Source organism: Schistocerca piceifrons, chromosome 10, assembly GCF_021461385.2.
Source record: "Schistocerca piceifrons isolate TAMUIC-IGC-003096 chromosome 10, iqSchPice1.1, whole genome shotgun sequence".
NCBI lineage: Eukaryota > Metazoa > Arthropoda > Insecta > Orthoptera > Acrididae > Schistocerca > Schistocerca piceifrons.
In genome coordinates this window covers 116,736,147-116,758,957 of record NC_060147.1, presented here as the reverse complement: position 1 = coordinate 116,758,957, position 22,811 = coordinate 116,736,147, and the positions used below count along the sequence as shown (strand labels likewise).

General features: G+C 43.6%; 1 protein-coding gene and 1 pseudogene across 1 annotated transcript in view; one reads left to right on the top strand and one right to left on the bottom strand.

Moving 5' to 3' along the window:
- The window catches only part of LOC124718977 (corticotropin-releasing factor-binding protein), a 1,088,124-nt gene that overhangs the window by 151,363 nt on the left and 913,950 nt on the right, over positions 1-22,811 (bottom strand). The gene's annotated exons all lie outside the window — the stretch shown is intronic.
- Positions 190-307, top strand: LOC124719323 (annotated as a pseudogene).

Here is a 22,811-nt window from a genome sequence, read left to right as displayed (position 1 = left end):
CTGCACTGCAGGACGGAGACAGGCTGGCGGCGGCTCCATTATGCTCTGGGGAACATTCACATGGGCGTCCGTGGGTCCAGTGGGGCTTGTGCAAGCCAGCATGACACCCAACAAGTATAGTACACTGGTTGCAGAACACGTAAACCCCTTCATGACGATCAAGTTTCCTGAAGGCAGTGGCATTTTTCAGGCAACGGCCTTGCCGCAGTGGATACACCGGTTCCCGTGAAATCACCGAAGTTAAGCGCTGTCGGGCGTGGTCAGCACTTGGATGGGTGACCATCCAGGCCGCCATGTGCTGTTGCCATTTTTCGGGGTGGACTCAGCCTCGTGACGTCAATTGAGGAGCTACTCGACCGAATAGTGGCGGCTTCGGTCAAGAATACCATCATAACGACCGGGAGAGTGGAGTGCTGACCCCACGCCCCTCCTATCCGCATCATCCTCTGAGGATGACACGGCGGTCGGATGGTCCCGGTAGGCCACTCGTGGCCTGAAGCCAGAGTGAAAAAAAAGTGGCATTTTTTAAACAAGACAATACGCTGTATCACAAGGCCAGTTGTGTGCTGTCCCCCGAACTCAGCAAATCTCTACCTGATCGAACACATCTGGGGGTGTGATTCATCATGACGTCAGACCTCATCCCCCCCTCGTCCCCCATCCGTGGAATTTACGGGAATTAGGTGACTCGTGTGGGCAGATGTGGTGCCAACTCCCTCCACCTACCTACCAAGGTTCATTGCTTTCATGCCATGACATGTTGGCCCTGTTACCTGTGCCGAAGGTCGACACAGCTATTAGGTAGGTGGTCATAATCCATCACCAACGCTGTGTAAGTAACCTAACAGCAACAGCAATATACAAGTACGATGTTCACTAATGTTTTTTACCTGTGTACTGTTCTTTTGGTATTGTATCCTCAGACATTTGAAAATGGCCATAGGCCGAAACTGGCCAGTAATCTGATATAAACTACGCAGCTGAATAACCACGTTTTTGCAGTGCGGACCGCTGCAAGACGTGCTGGCAGTGAGGTTCCGGAAGTTATCGACAGGGATGCAGAGCCATGGTTGGTTGGTTGGTTGGTTTGTTTGGGGGAGAGGACCAAACAACGAGTTTATCGGTCCCACCGGATTAGGGAAGGATGACAAAGGAAGTCTGCTATGTCCTTTCAAAGGAACTGTCCCAGACTTTGCCTGAAGCGATTTAGGAAAACCATAGGGAACCTAAATCAGGGTGGCCGGACGAGGGTTTGATCCGTCGTCCTCTCGAATGCGAGTCGAGTGTGCTAACCACTGCACCACCTCTCTCCGTGTGTGGAACCATGCCGACTCCATTGTTGTGGCCAGCTGCGCTAGGTTTCTCGGTTTAGAATCCATGGCACAAACTGTCCAATCGATGTGGTCCCACAGGTTCTCGATTGGGTTTAAATCTGGGGAGAATGGTGAACTCGTCCTGGTTTTCCAGGAACCACGCAGGTACACTGCGAGCTGTGTGCCATGTTGCATTGTCCTGCTGATAGATGCCACGATGCTGAGGAAAACCGAACTGCATGTTGGGGTGGACATGGTCCCAAAGACTGGATGTCTACTTGCGTTCATCCACTGCGACTTCCATAATCACTAGAGCACCCAGGAAATGCCACGAAAACGTTTCCCCAGACGATAATGCTCTCTTCTCTGGTCTGGGCCGTTCCGACGATTGTTGCAAGGTGTTTACTTTTAGACGTTTTACGAGGTACACGCCATTTTGCCATGCACAGTATAGTTTAACAACGGTGACTCGCGAACAGTTTACAAACTTAGCTACTTCGGAAATGTTTCCACTCTTGTCCTGAAAGCCAGTGATCATGCTATGTTGGACATCAGATAAACTGCTCCGTTTCCGTATTACGACAATGACTACACTGTTTCGCGCATCCCCCGACATGCTTTATATACCTGGCACTGCTAGTGCTGCCACTTGCGGTCTGTGAGTGGTTATACGATGGTGTACTATTAGAAAAGGTTTCCTGAAATTTGAGTTTATATTCGATGACATTACATCGCTTTGAGCAGAAATTCCCTGGCTACTTCCACTTTGCATGTTTACTGCTACCATCGGCAATTTTTATGCTGCTTAACCTCACAAACCTCACGCCGCCTGTTAGCTTCACATTTCCTAATCTTATTTCCCCATCGTTGTGTGACTTAAATCGACCATACGCTATTGCGCTTTTTTTTACTTTTGTTGTTGTTCATTTTAAACTGAAGTGACAAAAGTAATGGGATAGCTATATGCACGTACATGTACTGATGGTGTCAGTATCGCGTATACAAGGTATGATATGGCAGAGCAATGCTGGAGCTGTCATTTGCACTCAGGCGATTCATATAACATCGTTTCCGACGTGATTATGGCTGCCCAGCGGTTCTAGGCGCTTCAGTCTGGAATCGCACGACCGCTACGGTCACAGGTTTGACTCCTGCCTCGGGCATGGCTGTATGTGATGTCCTTAGCTTAGTTAGGTTTAAGTAGTTCTAAGTTCTAGGGGACTGATGACCTCAGATGTTAATTCCCAGTGCTTAGAGCCATTTGAACCATTATGGCCACATGGAGAATTAATAGACTTTGAACGCGGAATGGTAGTGGGAGCACAGAACTTTCAATTTCGGATATCGTTAGGGAATTCAATACAACATGATCCACAGTGTCAAACGTGTGCTGAGAATATCCAATTTCAGGCCTTACCTCTCACTATGTGTTGTGTACATAGTTCCACGTAGTCAGCGCATACACAACTTTTCCACTAGAGCGCGCCCCGCTAAGCACAACAGCGCAGGCGCAGCGCTCGTCCGTCTCCGCACTACGAGATGGCGCTGCCTTCGAGACGGACCAAATTCTGCTTCCGCCAATCCGCGTATTAATATGTAACGCAGCCAATGAGATTGCTGCTAACGTAGAACCTATTCTCCTCGCGGATCACACTCGCGCAGTGATACCTGGACGTGCGAGGTATTATAACGAGTCTACAGACCTCCAATTAGTCAGTCTGCACCAGTCTGGATTAGTCTGTAGCAGTCTATAGACAAGTTTCAGTCAGCACCTAATAAGATTACCATATTCCTGTACATAGCCATGAAGACAAATGAATAGACAGTTTGTCAAGTATCAGAGATATGTCAGAATAAGATTAACGTACCAAGACCAAAGGAACTTCAGACTGTCAATTGTAAACAGCATTCAGAATCAAGTTACGTAATGTCTGTGCTTTTTATTATTTTAATAAATGTGTGTGAAAATTAATCAAGTTCTGTTTAAAGTTGGTCACCGTCAATCTGCTACTCTAAGCGTGCAAGTGGCATTTCTATCGTCTGACCGAACGGCAGAAGATAAACGCGCCACAATAAGACCATGAGACATATTGCTGACACTCGCCTACTTCGATAGAGCGACAAGTCAAATAATTTGATGGTGTGTGTACCGAAGGTCTTACAGTATGCACACCACACTATGGATAACACAGTGGCCGATGGCTTTCACTTAACGACCGAGAGCAGCAGTGTTTGCGTAGAGTTGTCAGTGCTAACAGATAAGCAACACTGAGGGAAATAACCGCAGAAATCCATGGCAGCAGACGACCGACGCGAGTGCGTTTGTTAACAACACGAATCCTCTGTAGCGCCTCTCCTGGGCTCGTTACCATATCTGTTGGACCCTAGACGATCGAAAAACCACGGCCTGGTCAGGTGAGTCCCGATTTCAGTTTGTAAGAGCTGTTGGCAGGGTTTGAGTGCGGCGCGGACTCTAGGAAACCACGGACCCAACAAGCCACTGTTCAAGCTGCTGGTGCCTACGTAACGGTGCGGGCTGTATTTACATGGAATGGACTGGGTCCTCTGGTCCAACTGAACCGATCAATGTCTGGAAATAATTATGTCCGTCTACTTGGAGACCATTTGCAGCCAACAATGATGGAATTTTTTATCGATGACAATGGCTATGTCACCGGACCACAATTGTTCGCGATTGGTTTGAAGAACATTGTGTGCAGTTCAAACGAGTGATTTTGCGACCCTTGAGATATGATCGAGAGGACACTTTTGGAATTATGGACGGCTATAGAGGCAGTAATGTGATTATACATAGCCTACGGCGGTTTTAAAGTGGCGTCAGCATATAGAAAAATGATCTTGCACGACATACGTACTGAAGATTCTGATTATGTGGCTGGGTTAGTGCTCAGAACTATTGGAAATGTCCACCAAAGCGAGACGGCAGCGGTAATGTTGGAGCTGTGTTTCGCAAATCTTGGTGGCTTCCTCAGCCGCCCAATCACCATCGACAAGGCATCTTTAATGTGAGTACCCGATTTTTAATAGAGCTCAAATCACACCTCTACAAGCACTTGAAATCTGTTTTGGTGAATTTATTTGAAGATGTGCAGATATACGCCAGTTAACCTACAATGACTGTCATTCTGCGTATCTGCATACGTGTGAAAGACGAAGTCTGGAACAACATACTCTGAACATCTAAAGCACTGTAAACTGCAAACACGTACGTTCACCACATTAGCAAACCACTTCATGTAACAGAATAACGAGTCTATTGACATAAAAACGGCAGTAAGCAGTAACAATAATTGGAAGAGAGCTATGTCCACGTACCATAACCCAAAAAAGATCAACTAGCGTAAGGTAATCATAAGATACACCACTCTTGTCACTTGAACAAATTATTTTTCGAGGTTATAAACTACACACGATGTTTGCGACACAGATTTTGCCTACTTATAAATTCCAATAAACAAGCGATTTAAGTCAACAGATTTCGAACTATATCAAATGTTCAAATGTGTCTGAAATCTTATGGGACTTAACGGCTAAGGTCATCAGTCCCTAAGCTTACACACTACTTAACCTAAATTACCCTAAGGACAAACACACACACACACACACACACACACACACACGCACACACACACACACACACCCGTGCCCGAGGGAGGACTCTAACCTCCGACGGGACCAGCCCGATTAGCTTCTTTAGCCTCAGGATGCCACAAAGCACCTCTTTGCATAAACGTATAATTCTCTCACAGTCCATGTTTTGTGTCGTGTTCACCATTACGACCGAGTGGCTCTGAGCACTATGGGTCTTAACTTCTGAGGTCATCAGTCCCCTAGAACTTAGAACTACTTAAATCTAACTAACCTAAGGACATCACACATATCCATGCCCGAGATAGGATTAGAACCTGCGACCATAGCGGTCGCGTGGCTCCAGACTGTAGCGCCTAGAACCGCTCGGCCACTCTGGCCGCCCCCATTACGACCGAAAAAAAAAAAAAATCCCAAACTGATGTGAATTTCGCCTGGTCTTTCCAAGCACGACTCACAAGCCATCCTCACAGCTTTACTTCCGCCAGTACCTTGTCTCCTACCTTCCAAACTTCACAAAAGCTCTCCTGCGAACCTTGCAGAACTAGCACTCCTGGAAGAAAGGATACTGCGGAGACATGGCTTAGCCACAGCCTGGCGGATATTTCCAGGATGATATTTTCACTCTGCATCGAAATGTGCGCTGATATGAAACTACCTAGCAGATTAAAACCATCTTCCGAACTCGGAACCTTTGCCTTTCGTGGGCAACTGCTCTCCCAGCATTTGCCCGCGAGGTACAAAGGTACCGAGTTCGAGTCTCAGTCCGGCACACAGTTTTAATCTGCCAGGAAGTTTCGTATCAGCGCACACTCCGCTGCAGAGTGAAAATTTCATTCTGATGTGAATTTCACCGATTGTCGTTCGAAATTCGTACGTTCGAGCGATGAGATCGGCTATATTGTGACCGCGCACGCAGTGGCGTCATGATTTGAAAAGATCGGCCGTGTTCGGACGATGGGAATCCACAGATATCGGTGCCTCTGTGACCGCAGCCTAAGGGCTACGGAGGGGTCTCCAAACTACGGCCCGCGGGCCGAAACCGGCCCGCGCTAGCTGGCCGGACATCCCCGGTATCCGGCCCGCCAGATACTTGAGGTGGTACCTATACTGGCAACAGTTGAGTTTCGAGGCCTATCGCGGCCAATACACCGCGACATTGGCTCTGCTACTCGCTACAAGACTACATAACTGAACTTATTGTTGCGCCGCTTGAAATAACAATGCATTGACATACTCTACCTCTGTTACGTCTTGCAGTAATAGTGTTGCTAACAATGATTTTGAGATTTCGTTAACTTTGCTGGACGCTTTCGTGAAGAATGTGTAGTGACATACTTTTTTGTCGGTGAAATTCGCCAGAATAAAATACGCCAGAATTTCGGTCAGGTACGTCCACCAATCAAAATTATGTAATTAAATAAAAATCGTAGTTCCCACAACCTTAGATTTTTGCGATTTCATCTTTCCTTTAGCCTTACATTATGGTGATCATGGAGTGCTAGGGTGCTTTAATCACACTAGGTGGATCTTGGCCCTTATGACTTCGTGGAGGAGTCAATGTGGCCCGCGGACTAAAAAGTTTGGAGACCCCTGGGCTACGCCGCACTGCAGACGCGCTCGGGGCGGGGGACGCCTGCCCTTCTCCACGCTGCTACCCGCACAACACACGGCCGCCGCTCTCTGGGCTGCTTCTCCAATGTTTCGTATCGCTGAAGGTGCGGGACAGCCCTTTTTTGCCGCTCGCGCTGATGCCTGGCTGTTCTACGACGAACTGAGACCGCTTTATAGCTCTGTAAACTTTATGTTGGCATATAAATGCTATTACAGACATCTCTGTGTAAGTAAGGCTTCTGGGTGTATTCCGGACCACTCTCCCACACTCTGTATTCGACCTCGTGGGCAGAAAGCGACCCCAGCTCCCCAGGTGACAACAAAACCAAAGTCGACTATTGGCGTTTCACACAACTGACGGTACGTGCTCATACTACTTTATTTCACTTCACAACGTTATGGCTAGATATTTACATAGAGATGACAAAAGTCATAGGATAGCGATAAGGACACACACTATGTGATCAAAAGCATCCGGACACCTGGCTGAAAATGACTTACAAGTTCGTGGCGCCCTTCATCGGTAATTCTGGCGATCAATGCGGTGCTGGCTCACCCTTAGCCTTGACGACAGCTTCCACTCTCGCAGGCATACCTTCAGTCCGGTGCCGGAAGGTTCCTTGGGGAATGGCAGCCGATTCTTCACGGAGTGCTGCACTGGGGAGAGGTATCGATGTCGGTCGGTGCGGCCTCGCACGAAGTCGGCGTTCCAAAACATCCCAGAGGTGTACTGTATGGTTCAAGTCAGGACTCTGTGCAGGCCAGTCTATTACACGGATGTTATTGTCGTGTAACCACTCCACTACAGGCCGTGCATTATGAAAAGGTGCTCCATCGTCTTGAAACATGCAATCGACATCCCCGAATTGCTCTTCAACAGTGGGAAGGAAGAAGGTGCTTAATACATCAATGTAGGCCTGTGCTGCGATAGTGCCACGTAAAACAAGGAGTACAAGCCCCCTCCATGAAAAACACGACCACACCATAACACCACCGCCTCCGAATTTTACTGTTGGCACTACACACACTTGCAGATGACGTTCGCCGGCCATTCGCCATACCCACACCCTGCCATCGGATCGCCACATTGTGTACGGTGATTCGTCACTCCACACAACGTTTTTCCACTGTTCAATCGACCAATGTTTACGCTCCTTACACCAAGTGAGGCGTCGGCTGGCATTTACCGGCGTGATATGTGGCTTATGAGCAGCCGCTCGACCATGAAATCCAAGTTTTCTCACCTAACGCCTAACTGCCATAGTACTTGCAGTGAATGCTGACGCAGTTTGGAATTCCTGTGTAATGCGCTGGACAAATGTCTGCCTATTACACATTACGACTCTCTTCAAGTGTCGACGGTCTCTGTCAGTCAACAGAGGAGGTCGGCCTGAACGCTTTTGTGCTGTACGTGTCCGTTCACGTTTTCACTTCACTATCAAGTCGGAAACAGTGGACTGAGGGAAGTTTAGGAGTGTGGAAATTTCGCGTACAGACGTCTGACATAAGTGACATCCTATCACCTGACCACGTTCGAAGTCCGTGAGTTCGGCGGAGCGCCCCATTCTGCTCTCTCACGATGTCTAATGACTACTGAGGTCGCTGATATGGAGTACCTGGCAGTAAGTGGCAGCACAGTGGATATAATATGAAAAACGTATGTTTTCGGGGGTGTCCGGATACTTTTGATCACATAGTGTATATAAATGGCGGCAATATCGCGTGCACAAGGTATAAAAGGCAGTGCAGCCGCAGAGCTGTCATTTGGACTCACGTGATTCATGGCTGGCTCTGAGCACTATGCGACTTCTGAGGTCATCTGTCGCATAGAACTTAGAACTAATTAAACCTAACTAACCTAAGGACATCACACACATCCATGGCCGAGGCAGGATTCGAACCTGCGACCGTAGCGGTCGCTCGGCTCCAGACTGTAGCGCCTAGAACCGCTCGGTCACTCTGGAGGACCATTTTCAGTCATTCGTGGACTTGGTGTTATGGATGACATTGCCCATGTCACTTGGGCACAATTGTTCACCACTGGCATGAATAACGTTCTGTACATATCGAGAGTATGATCTGGCCAAGCAGACTGCCCGACATGAAACCCACAGAACATTTATCGGACGTAATCAAGAGCTCGATTTCTGCCCAAAATCCTGTACGGGCAACAGTTTCGCCATTACGGCCGGCTATACAGGGTGGTCAATTGATCGTGACCGGGCCAAATATCTCACGAAATAAGCATCAAACGAAAAAACTTCAAAGAACGAAACTCGTCTAGCTTGAAGGGGGAAACCAGATGGCGCTATCGATGGCCCACTAGATGGCGCTGCCATAGGTCAAACGGATATCAACTGCGTTTTTTCAAATACGAACCATAATTTTTATTACATATTCGTGTAGTAAGTAAGGAAATATGAATGTTTTAGTTCGACCACTTGTTTCGCTTTGTTATAGATGGTGCTGTAATAGTCACAAACATATGGCTCTCAATTTTAGACGAACAGTTGGTAACAGGTAGGTTTTTTAAATTAAAATACAGAACGTAGGTACGTTTGAACGTTTTATTTCGGTTCTTCCAACGTGATACATTGGATTTATCATTCCTGAGAACGCATGCATTGACAATGCGCTGACGCATGTTGTCAGGCGTTTTCGGTGGATCACGATAGCAAATATCCTTCAACTTTCCCCACAGAAATAAATCCGGGGACGTCAGATCCGGTGAACGTGCGGGCCATGGTATGGTGCATCGACGACCAATCCACCCGTCATTAAATATGCTATTTAGTACCGCTTCAACCCCAATCCTACATTACGTAGGAAATCAGCATACCTTGCACCATTTAGATTGCCATCGATAAAATGGGGGCCAGTTATCCTTCCTCCCATAATGCCGCACCATACATTAACGTGCCGAGGTCGCTGATGTTCCACTTGCCGCAGCCATCGTGGATTTTCCGTTGCCCAATAGTACATATTAGGCGGTTTACGTTATCGCTGTTGGTGAATGACGCTAAGTAGAACGCGTACAAAAATCTGTCATCGACCCACAATTTCTCTTGTGCCCAGTGGCAGAACTGTACACGACTTTCAAAGTCGTCGCCATGCAAATCCTGGTGCATAGAAATATGGTTCGGCTGCAATCGATGTTGGTATAGCGTTCTTAACACCGACGTTTTTGAGATTCCCGATTCTTGCGCAAATTGTCTGCTAGCTACTTGGGCATCATCATTTGTTGCAGGTCGTAGTTGACGTTTCACATGTGGCTGAACACTTCCTGTTTCCTTAAATAACGTAACTATCCGGCGAACGGTCTGGAGACTTGGATGATGTCGTCCAGGATACCGAGCAGCATACATAGCACACGCCCGTTGGGCATTTTGATCACGATAGCCATACATCAACACGATATCGACCTTTTCCGCAATTGGTAAACGGTTCATTTTAACACGGGTAATGTATCACGAAGCAAATACCGTCTGCACTGGCAGAATGTTACATGATACCACGTACTTATACGTTTGTGACTATTACAGCGCCACCTATCACAAAGCGAAAAAAGTGGTACATTCATATTTCTTTACGTACTAAACGAATATTCTAAAAAAAATGGGGGTTCCTATTTAAAAGAACGCAGTTGATATCCGTTTGACCTATGGCAGCGCCATCTAGCGCGCCAACTATAGCGCCATCTGGTTTCCCCCTTCAAGCTAGACGAGTTTCGTTCTTTGTAGTTTTTTCGTTTGATGCTTATTTCGTGAGATATTTGGCCCGGTCACGATCAATGGACCACCCTGTAGAGGCAGCGTGGCTCAGTATCTCTGCAGGGGACTTTCAGTGATTGGCTGAGTCCACACCAAGCCGAGCTACTGCACTACGCCGGCAAAAGGAGATCCGACACGATACCGGGAAGCGGTCCAACACTTTTGTTACCTCACAGTAGTAGACGTGGCTGTCTCAAGCAGCATGCCAGTAATTCCGCTTTCAAACGTTATAAGATTGTTATTCTTATTCATTTGCAATAGCTTACATTTTTCTACTTTTAGAACAAGTTGCCATTTATCACACTGACTGTAACTGTGTCCGAGTCATCCCGTGCCCTCCTAAAGTCACTCCGCGACGACATCATCACTCACACTACAATGTCATCAACAAACTGTCGCACATATACAACGCACAGACCGGACACGCCCACCGACACCACCTCTGCTCGTGACCGACATGGGGCTGACAAAATAATCTTCGCACAACAGTCGCAGGTATAGATATCATGGGCAGTCAAATGAAACGAGGTAGATGTTCATTATTTCGTAACTGTTAACATACACTACTGGTTTTAATATTGCTACACCACGAAGATGACGTGCTACAGACGCGACATTTAACCGACAGGAAGAATATGCTGTGATATGCAAATGATTAGCTTTTCAGAGCATTCACACAAGGTTGGCGCCGGTGGCGACACCTACAACGTGCTGACATGAGGAAAGTTTCCAACCGATTTCTCATCCACAAACAGCAGTCGCCAGGCGTTGCCTGGTGAAACGTTGTTGTAATGCCTCGTGTAAGGGGGAGGAATGCGTAACATCACGTTTCCGACTTTCATAAAGGTCGGATTGTAGCCTATCGCGATTGCGGTTTATAGTATCGCGACTTTGCTGCTCGCGTTGGTCGAGATCCAATGACTGTTAGCACAATATGGAATCGGTGGGTTCAGGAGGGTAATACGGAACGCCGTGCTGGATCCCAACGGCCTCGTATCACTAGCAATCGAGACGACAGGCATCTTATCCGCATGGCTGTAAGGGATCGTGCAGCCACGTCTCGATCCCTGAGTCAACAGATGGGGATGTTTGCAAGACAACAACCATCTGCACGAACAGTTCGACGACGTTTGCAGCAGCATGAACTATCAGCTCGGAGACCACGGCTGCGGTTACCCTTGACGCTGCATCACAGACAGGAGTGCCTGCGATGGTGTACTCGACGACGAACCTGGGTGCACGAATGGCAAAACGTCATTTTTTCGGATGAATCCAGGTTCTGTTTACAGCATCTTGATGGTGGCATCCGTGTTTGGCAACATCGCGGTGAACGCACATTGGAAGCGCGTATTTGTCATATCCATACTGGCGTATCACCCGGCGTGATGGTATGGGGTGCCATTGGTTACACGTCTCGGTCACCTCTTGTTCGCATTGACCGCACTTTGAACAGTGGACGTTACATTTCAGATGTGTTACGACCCGTGGCTCTACCCTTTATTCGATCCCTGCGAAACCCTACATTTCAGCAGGATAATGCACTACCGCATGTTGCAGGTCCTGTACGGGCCTTTCTGGGTACAGAAAATGTTAGACTGCTGCCCTGGCCAGCACATTCTCCAGCTCTCTCAACAACTGAAAACGTCTGGTCAATGGTGGCCGAGCAACTGGCTCGTCACAATACGCCAGTCACTACTGTTGATGAACTATGGTATCGTGTTGAAGCTGCATGGGCAGCTGTACCTGTACACGCCATCCAAGCTCTGTTTGACTCAATTCCCAGGCGTATGAAGGCCGTTATTACGGCCAGTGGTGGTTGTTCCGGGTACTGATTTCTCAGGATCTATGCACTCAAATTGCGTGAAAATGTAATCACATGTCAGTTCTAGTATAATATATTTGACCAATTAATACCCGTTTATCATCTGCATTTCTTCTTGGTGTAGCAGTTTTAATGGCCAGTAGTGTATTTAACCTTCTTGTAATGGGTCACCCTCCTCTAACACTACCTTTAGTTAAGGGGATGTTTTGGTTCAAAAAATTGATTTTTTTAAAAATTGCATTTTTGGGTTAATAAAAGTGTTTAGAATTCACCTCTGAAACGGTTTTTCCGATTACAGAACGTAAATGTTTGTTATTCGCGGTTCCACCAAAAATTGCACCTGCCTGAAATCGGTCTTTTTCGCGCACCAGTTTTTTTCTTTTGGTGGACGTGTTATTTTACCGGTGCTTGGGAGGAAACACACAAAATTCAAATGAAAGTTTGAACGCTTGGGTTTGGAAGTTAGCCCCCATGCATTTGCATTCTGGTGCAAAGACTGTGGAGATTGCGACTTTCCTGGCAGTGAGCAGCGTCAACGAAGGGTATTCAGCAATTCTGAAGACCGTGACAACGATAGACGTCACCCTGCGATTCTATTCGACGCAGTTCGGACGACCACCGGATTCAAGCGGCCGAATACCGCTTGTCACCGGCTGTACGAGCGGCTCTGGAGCAGCGCAGGATGGCCCAGATCGAGCAGAACGCCCTCTATGATGAAGAGGAAGGTCTAGATTATGGACCCGGAATAATATTGCATTTACATGTTGTCAAAACTTCAAATGCGTTTTCCTTGAAATGACTGTTTTTTATCGCGCGGTATGATAACTTCAAATCTACTGTACCGATTGGCATGATTTTTTTGCCGACGAAGCTAACTAAATTGTCTGGGAGTTGTACCACTTATATTCCGATCCATCAACTATAAATATTTTTACTAGGCCGACGAAGTCGAAAAATCGATGAAAAAACCCCTATATTTCTTCAAATGGCCGCCATTTTGTTTCCTATGTTCTAAATAACTTAAGCGAGGTACAACTCCTAAAAAATCTTATATACGGTACTACGCTAACGTCAACTCAATTTTGATTTCAGACGAGCCGGCTGACCTGTGAAACACCGCGCGTGGAGGTTCAACATAGAAATTTTGTTTCGTTCCGACGGCACTTCCACCTTTGCTCTTCGGCATTTCCGGTTGAAAAAATTCCACTTTGTAGAGGAAATATCAATAAAAATTTTGGCCAAATTTGACATTGATATCTATAACACATCCCCAGAAAAAATTCTCAAAGGACATGCTTTTTTCGGACCATAGACAGTAAACCTCCCCTTAATAGAAATATTCGAACCAGGAATATTTTCAAATATTGTGTACGTGAACATTATCTCAGTTCTTTAACTACAAGAATTTCATATGATTTTGTGTACAATGTGTTATATTTCAGGCTAAAATGTATAAAAAGAAATTAATTTGTTATAATCAATATGTATTATCTCTGTATGTACAGTTAAAATTTCTCTTGTTTTAGAAGCATTTGAAATTACGAAATATGTGGCACACTTAAAATTCCTATTATTATTTACTCAATCTGAGGCTAACTATTAAATTTATTTGTGGATTCACTTACAAAATAATTATATAACTTTGGTGAAGATTCTTTTTTTGTCACGGAAGTTTGTAACTCTTTTGTATTGTAAACTCTTTGGAATATTGTTAGTAACGCAGAATAAAGTGATGGAGTTAGATGTGTTTTGGTGTTTGCCAATAACAACGTAAATGTCTGTTTAATGTAAGTGGAGATTGTAGAGTCAGTGTTATATAGAAGAATGTGACAGAATAAACAAAATAGGTGCAATCAGAAATCATGCAACAGGCTTACTTAAAATTTATCTAGTCATCTGGAACCCACAAAATTAAAAAAAAAAAAAAAAAAAATTCAGCCTGAAGAGTCTACCCCTAGACGTGACGAACTTCAGCCAACAACGAGAAAATGAAGATAAGTAAAAAAGTTATTTGTACATCTTACACCTCTCAGTTTTTATGAAGAGACTAAAACTTCGCCGGCCGCTGTGGCCGAGCGGTTCTAGGCGCTTCAGTCCGGAACCGCGCTGTTGCTACGGTCGCAGGTTCGAATCCTGCATCGGACATTGATGTGTGTTATGTCCTTAGGTTATTTAGGTTTAAGTAGTTATAAGTTCTAGGGGACTGATGACCTCAGATGTTAAGTCCCATAGTGCTCAGAGCCATTTGAACTAAAACTTCACTGGTGATGATGGGAGGGTAAGATTACACTATCTAATGCAAGATGGTCAGTGCCGTCATAGAAAAAACTGCTGTTCTTTGCGGAACCATGATTGTGCCCAGGCGTGAATCTCTTCGTCAGAGACAAATCGGTTGCCACAATTACTGTCCAATCTCCCTTCTAACAGCTTTATCCAAAATTTTTGAGAAAGTAATGTATTCAAGAGTAGCTTCACATATCTGTAAAAATGAAGTACTAACAAAATGTCAGTTTGGTTTCCAGAAAGCTTTTTCAACAGAAAATGCCATATATGCTTTCACCAGTCAAATTTTGAATGATCTGAATAACCGAACACCACCCATTGGGATTTTTTGTGATCTCTCAAAGGCTTTTGATTGTGTAAATCGTGAAATTCTGCTAGACAAGCTCAAGTATTGTGGCATGAGTGGGACAGTGCACAAATGGTTTAATTCGTACCTAACTGGAAGAGTGCAGAAAGTTGAAATAAGTAGTTCTCGTAACATGCAAAAATCAGCACATTCCTCAAACTGGGGAACTATCAAGAATGGGGCTCCACAAGGGTCAGTCTTGGGTCCTTTGTTGTTCTTATTATATATTAATGACTTGCCATTCTATATTCATGAAGAGGCAAAGTTAGTTCTCTTTGCTGATGATACAAGTATAGTAATCACACCTGAGAAACAAGAATTAACTGATGAAATTGTCAATACTGTCTTTCAGAAAATTACTAAGTGGTTCCTTGTAAACGGACTCTCACTGAATTTTGATAAGACACAGTACATACAGTTTCGTACAGTGAATGGTATGACGCCATTAATAAATATAGACCTTAATCAAAAGCATATAGCTAGGGTAGAATATTCCAAATTTTTAGGTATGTCCATTGATGAGAGATTAAACTGGAAGAAACACATTGATGATCTACTGAAACGTTTGAGTTCAGCTACTTATGCAATAAGGGTCATTGCACATTTTGGTGATAAACATCTTAGTAAATTAGCTTACTACGCCTATTTTCACTCATTGCTTTCATATGGCATCATATTTTGGGGTAATTCATCACTGAGGAATAAAGTATTTATTGCACAAAAGCGTGTAATCAGAATAATAGCTGGAGTCCACCCAAGATCATTCTGCAGACATTTATTTAAGGATCTAGGGATATTCACAGCAGCTTCTCAGTATATATACTCTCTTATGAAATTTGTTATTAACAACCAAACCCAATTCAAAAGTAATAGCAGTGTGCATAACTACAATACTAGGAGAAAGGACGATCTTCACTATTCAAGATTAAATCTAACTTTGGCACAGAAAGGGGTGAATTATACTGGCACTAAAGTCTTTGGTCACTTACCAAATAGTATCAAAAGCCTGACAGATAACCAAAAAGTATTTAAGAAGAAATTAAAAGAATTTCTGAATGACAACTCCTTCTACTCCATAGAGGAATTTTTAGATATAAATTAAGAAAAGAAAAACAAAACAAAAATATTAAAAAAATAAAAAATAAAATAAAAATAAAAAATAAAAAATAAAGAAAAACAAAAAACACAAAAAAATAAAGTTGTTATATTAACTTAAGTATGTTGTTAAATTAACCTAATTATGTCATGTATTGGAAAATTCGACTCGTTCCACATCATTAGTAAATTTCGTATTCATGATCCATGGAACTAGTATTAATCTAATCTAATCTAATCTAATCTGTCTTTCTTCAGGGCTCCAAATATATGGAAATCTCAGCGCAGTCGAAACAAGTTTGGCAACATGTAGTCGGGTCCACACATTTCGCTGGAAGTCATTACACATCCTCCATTATGTTCCAATTCTCCTCCAGCGAATTCCGTATTTTTGAAGCCCTGAAGTAAGACATTCGTAGCTGAAAATCTGCTTCGGCCGAGGAGATGCACGCCAGGGTTCCGTAGGCAACCCAAAAATCTTTTCCACGACGGCACTCACCGTCTCGTCTCATAAAGGGATACATGCAGAACCAGTTATAGTTATTCTTTTGAAATAATAAATGGTTTACTTATTTTTCCCAGCATCTCGTTTTGATTTGACTGCTCCTTATAGGCTATGAACTGAATACTCGTGCAGAAAGGCCATTAATTCAGACGGAAATCGACAGCGCAGTGCGTTGTTTGCTTTATCTGACTTGATAAACTGGTTCACCTATACACGGAGGATATAAGATATGCCACAGTAAAGAAGTTATCTACCACTTTGATTCAAGCGGCGAGATCCGTTGACTTTCCCTGTCCATGGGCTTGATACGTGATTACACGAAACGCAAATTTACTTTTTACCAACGTGACCTTCAGCAGAAGGGAAGCGCTTTCCGCTACTTGACGGATAATGGGCCCCGAGAAAGTGGGGGGTAATGCGATAACGCAGTTACCGTTAATATAGACGACGAAAATTATCTTCGCTCGTGCGTGAAGTTCCTAACGGCACTTTTTTTGGTGGAGCTGGGGGGCGTAACTAAAAGCACTTGGTTTAAAGGTACCATCAATTACTAAAAGGTTTGTGAAAGAACATCGTAGGAATGAATAGCATATTCAAGCACCGCGGAAATGAGGCGTACTTCAGCGCAACAGCTGCGCGTTTTCTGGCAGTGAGAGTCAAGAGGGAGAACTGAGCATTTCGAATAGGGGCGTCAAAGTTGGGAGTTGCTAATAAAAACGGATTTCGCCCATTTTACGTATGATGTGCTCCCCTGTGATTGTCAACATCTAGACCTACATCCTCACTTTGGTAATCACAGTGAAGAGCGAAGCGTAGGATTCTTTTTATCTTACCACATACCAAAGTTTCCTCCCGTAGCATTCACGAAAGGAGCGAGCGCAAAATGATTACTTTGTTCTCCTCTGTGCGAGATGTTATTGTCTGGTCTCATCTCCACCGTCTCTACGGTATAGACAGGGGATCACACATTTATTCCACCTACATTACGAAACTACCATTCCGGAACCTGGTTCAAATGGCTGTAAGTACTATGAGACTTGACATCTGAGGTCATCAGTCCCCTAGAACGTAGAACTACTTAAACCTAACTAACCTAAGGACATCACACATATCCATGCCCGAAGCAGGATTCGAACCTGCTACCGTAGCAGCAGCACGTTCCAGATTGAAGCGCCTAGAACCGCTCGGTCACAGTGGCCGGCGCGGATCCTGGGTCACGTTAAGCTGATATATTTGTAAGTTGCAGGGACAACAAAATTTTCATATTCACTATTTTGTATGATTACTGACCGGCTTTAAAAATATAAAATGCTGTCATAATCTACTGATTAAGAGATTTATTTTTATGTTAAAAGTTTAACACAGTGAGGCAAGTATTAGCGTTAGAAACTTTGTGCCTCGAGGCAAAGTAAGTCACGGCGTGCATTGCCCGAAGTTTATTCATCCAGTATTAGCTGTACCACACTTTGCTGTGGCTCAGTCAGCTTAAATGGAAAAGAAAGAAAAGAAATAGCACACGTTTCTAATATGTATGGGAATTGGATATACGTCCTAATATCCTTCTCTCCTCCGCCTCTGTCCATCACTCCCTCCCCCTTTCTTTATGCATCTCCTCCTAGTTCCCTTCTCTGTCCATTCCCTCCTTTCCGTTCTCTGTGTCCATTTCCTCTCCTCCCTCTATCCATTTCCTCTGCCCCCCCCCCTTCTTTCACCTCGAGCCTTGTTTATTGTTACTGTCAAATTCAGATTCTATAGTAGTATCCTAATCAGAAGCCAGTAAGCCATTGTAAGGTTGCAGTTTTGTTGTTGCTTATTCTAGAATTCAGAACATCTGTTTGAGGTGAAATGACAAGTTTCACGTCGCAAAATTTCTCAGCAAATTACAGCTTTTCACACAGTTTTCAACTCGCCAACATAAAGACAGCACAATGGATAATGCTTCTTGCCAGCACCAAAAAGGTCAAATAAGTTCATACACAACAATGTTAAATATTAACTCTCTGAAATAACATTAATCCTAAGCACAATATTATGAAAGTTTAATTGGACGTTTCTTTACAAAATTGCTCCTACACATACATTATGATGTTTGGCAGTACTACGAAAATTGTCCGATTCCGGTTCAAAGTTCGGTACTTCAAATTCAAATGGTTCAAATGGCTCTGAGCACTATGGGACTCAACTGCTATGGTCATCAGTCCCCTAGGACTTAGAACTACTTAAACCTAACTAACCTAAGGACATCACGCACTGTAAGTAGGCTGTTTATGTTTTCTCTATGTAAGTAGGCTGTTTATGTTTTCTCTATGTAAGTAGGCTGTTTATGTTTTCTCTATGTAAGTAGGCTGTTTATGTTTTCTTATTGGCAACGTTACGTAGCGCTCAATATGAAAATCACTGGCTGTGCTGTGTGCAGTCTGTGGCTGCTTTGCATTGTTGTAATACTCGCCATTGTAGTGTTAGGCAGCTGGCTGTGAACAGCGCGTAGCGTTGCGCAGTTGGAGGTGAGCCGCCAGCAGTGGTGGATGTGGGGAGAGAGATGGCGGAGTTTTGTAATTTTTCATGAACTGATATATTTATATATGATGATATCAAGGTAAATACATTGTTTGTTCTCTATTAATATCTTTCATTTGCTAACTATCCCTATCAGTAGTTAGTGCCTTCAGTAGTTTGAATCTTTTATTTAGCTGGCAGTAGTGGCGCTCGCTGTATTGCAGTAGCTTGAGCAGCGAAAATTTTGTGAGGTAAGTGATTTGTGAAAGGTATAGTTTAATGTTTGTCAGGGCCATTCTTTAGTAGGAAATTTTGAAAGTCAGATTGCGTTGCGCTAAAAATATTGTGTGTCAGGTTAAGGACAGTCTTGTAAGAATTGTTGAAAGGGGACGTTTCATATGTCGACCCTTAGCCGAGGATACCTCACTGGAATCTTCTGATTTTTTCTTGTAGTTTGTGTAATTAGTGTAGATTTTGTTTATTGCTAGCGCGTAATTGTAGAGAGAATTTCCTTTGTAGTTGTAGTTTTTCATTGTTGTACAGTAAAACAGTTGTGGCATGCATGTAGATTTGCAGCAAGTTTTTCGCAGCTGCGCTTGCAATTAACTAAATATTATTTTCAGTGCTACGTTAATGTGTTCTCTTATTTTTGATCTTCAAATTGTGTTTTTCTGTGTTGTCGTGTGAAATACTGTGACAATTATGGCGTGTGAAAAACGTAATACTAGGCTCCAAAGTAAACTGAGAAATGACAGTGAAAATGAAAGCAGTGTGTTAGCGCCACCGAGTAATGAATTAACTGATGTTCAAAGTAGTAATTTGGTAACTGTTCATAGGGAAATGGAGCAGGCGGCAAACAATGGCGTGGACAGTGAAACAATTAGTGAAGAGGGACGCATTATCGATCGATCGGTCGGCAACAGCTTGCCTCAGGAATCGGGAATGACAGGACACAATATTGCAAATACTGCAGACTCAGGTTTTGGGTTCTCACCGTTTTCTCAAATGAGTCAAGACACATTTTCCGCTTGTCAAAATGTGAATGTTGCCGGTGCAACTTCACTGCCGAAAAGCACTGAGGAACATGTTTCAGACACCAGTGCATTGTTATTACAGTTAATGCAACAAATGGGACAAAAGCTACAAAAGTTAGACACAACACTTGAACAAAATCAGAGACAAACACAGCAAAAGCTTGAAAAGTTAGACACAATGGAACAACACCAGAGACAAACACAGCAACAGTTAGACACAGTGGAACAAAATCTCAAAAAGTTAGACACAATGGAACAAAATCTTCAAAAGTTAGACACCACACTTGAACAAACACGTGAAGATTTAACTAGTGAGTTACATAACATTGAATCGAAATGTCAAAAAGTCTGTAATGACGTAAAAACACAAATTTGTGAGCATTTTCAACCTATTTTTTCGCGGCATGAAAATGCATTACAGAATCACGAAGCAGCCATAAAAGAACTGCAAATTATTGTTCATGAAAATCATGAGACCTTGCAAGCTAAATTTGACTCAGTTGCATCTACCGATTCGGTTACGCAACTTGCAAAAACTCAGGAAAACTTTAAGGACACAGTAGATACGATTTCAACACAAATGGACATTCTGAAACTTGGTTCAGAAAAACACACTGAGGAAATGTGTTCACTATCGGAGAAAGTAGCCGAACTTTCGGATCAGGTCACTAACTTATCTACAAAGGTAGATGATGATCTGAATGACACAAGACCTGTAGCCTTCACTGACACTGAAGAGTGCGAACAAATTAGGAAATTCAAACAAAATCAGAATCAGATTAATACGCAACACCAAAGAGAAATCCGGGAAGTACAAGATCAGCTGACACAGTTAATACAAGAATTACGTATTTCAGAGGACACTCGCGCTACAACACGGGAAGAGGGATACAGAAATACGGAACAGCCACAAAATAATAACACAGGGCATTTCGGAAGTTATGAAAGAAACTGGCAATGTGCACCGAATTTTGAGATGGAACGGCCGACACGACCTAACAATGACCGATATGCGACTCGACGACATGATGATTTTGACTATAAGCTGTTCATTACTACACGTAAATTCAAAACATTTAAGAATTCTGGCAACGACATTCATCCACAAGCATGGCTCCATCAATTCTCTCATTGTTTTCCTCCCAACTGGTCATTGGAGCACAGATTAGAATTTATGTGTGGCTACTTGGAGAATGAACCAGCTGTAAGAATGCGATCGGTAATTCACGATTGCCACAGTGAAGGAGAATTTTACCATGCCTTCCTCTCAGCATATTGGTCTCAAGCCACACAAGACCGCGTAAAACATGGCATCATAATGATGAAACATTTCGAACAATCTGAATTCTCCAGTCTTGTGAAATATTTTGAAGACATGTTGCACAAGAATCAGTACCTGTCAAACCCATACAGCCCCTCAGAACTCATCCGCATTTGCTTAATCAAATTACCTGAACATTTACGACATATTATTTTGGCAGGGCGTTGCAAAGACGACATTGAAGCATTTCAGGGACTTTTACAAGAATTAGAAATTGACACTGACAATCGCGGAACGCGAAACCAGGAACACAACAATTACAGGTCACATCCGTCGCAATTCCGCGATGAAAGAAGTAATAACTTGACACGACAAGGCTATTCTTACAACGCAAATCGTGACCAAAACAGACACCACCCATATGACAACCATTGGCAGAGTAACAGTTACAGAGAAAGATCGCATTTCCGTAGTAATGACTATCACAGAGACAATCAGAGAAACAGACAATACGGGAACCAAAATAAATATTATCAAGGGAGGCAGAATAACTTCAGACGCAACAGTTCGGCGCACAGTTACGATTCAGGGAGAAATTCTCCACCACGTGACGGACAAGGAAGAAACTACGGAATCTACCGACATGACGACAGACGATATGATCATAACGACAGACGTCAATTTCATCAGAACTGGCGAGCTTTAAACAGAGCTGGGCCCTCTCGGCAAGGCGAATTTGTGGAAGTTAGGCCTCCTAATCCCAGTAACGACGCGCGCCAACAAAGAAACAGACAATGACTCACACCGCAGGCAGCCGCGTGCGCCGGCTGGCTCAGAGAAAAATAACATTGACGCTAACCTTGAGCAAAATTCCAGTATTCTTTACGGACGAATACCGCATGATAATTGCATTCAAGTTGAAATTCTGCGTACTAGGAAGAGTAAAGGTTTACACCACATTTCTCATGTAAAACCATTTATTGACAGATAATCTGCCTTTTAACTTTGTCTTTGCCATAAAACGTTTCACTTCACGTTACTAGTATGCTTTAGAAACTGTTACCATGCAACAATGTTTGAAGTTAAATATCCAGCCAAGAACCATGAGAACTTATTTAAACAGAAATTACGAATGCATTGTTATAGTGAACAGACGACACAGTGTTGTATTTGTACGTTCTTGCTTGCTAGTTGCACGATTACGTAACGACTATCAGGCTTACATACATAGAACATGTACTGGTACTGCTCATGAGATTTTAATGCAATATTTTGGTTTACTTGAAAATACATTCCGGATTTAAAGTACTTTCTGAGAGATACCAGATGACACAGAGGTTAGTTTATGTGACAGTTACACGATTTTATCACGACGCTACTAATGAGTGACAATTTACAATGTTGCTTTTGCAGTGTATCTGTTTTATATCTGCACAGTTTTCTGAATTCTTCTAGGAAGAAAAACATGTTTTAGTAGTAACTTTTGTGATATAGCAACAATGAGACAGCCTTTTTCGTGGCATAGCAATACGTTACAGTACAGTACTTTCCTCATCACGGCAATAAGCGTAATAACTAAGATATCTATACGCAAAGCATTTCACTTTTGTGTTTCATGAGGTAAGTACATTGACTTTAGCAGAACCTTGCTTACAGAGGACGA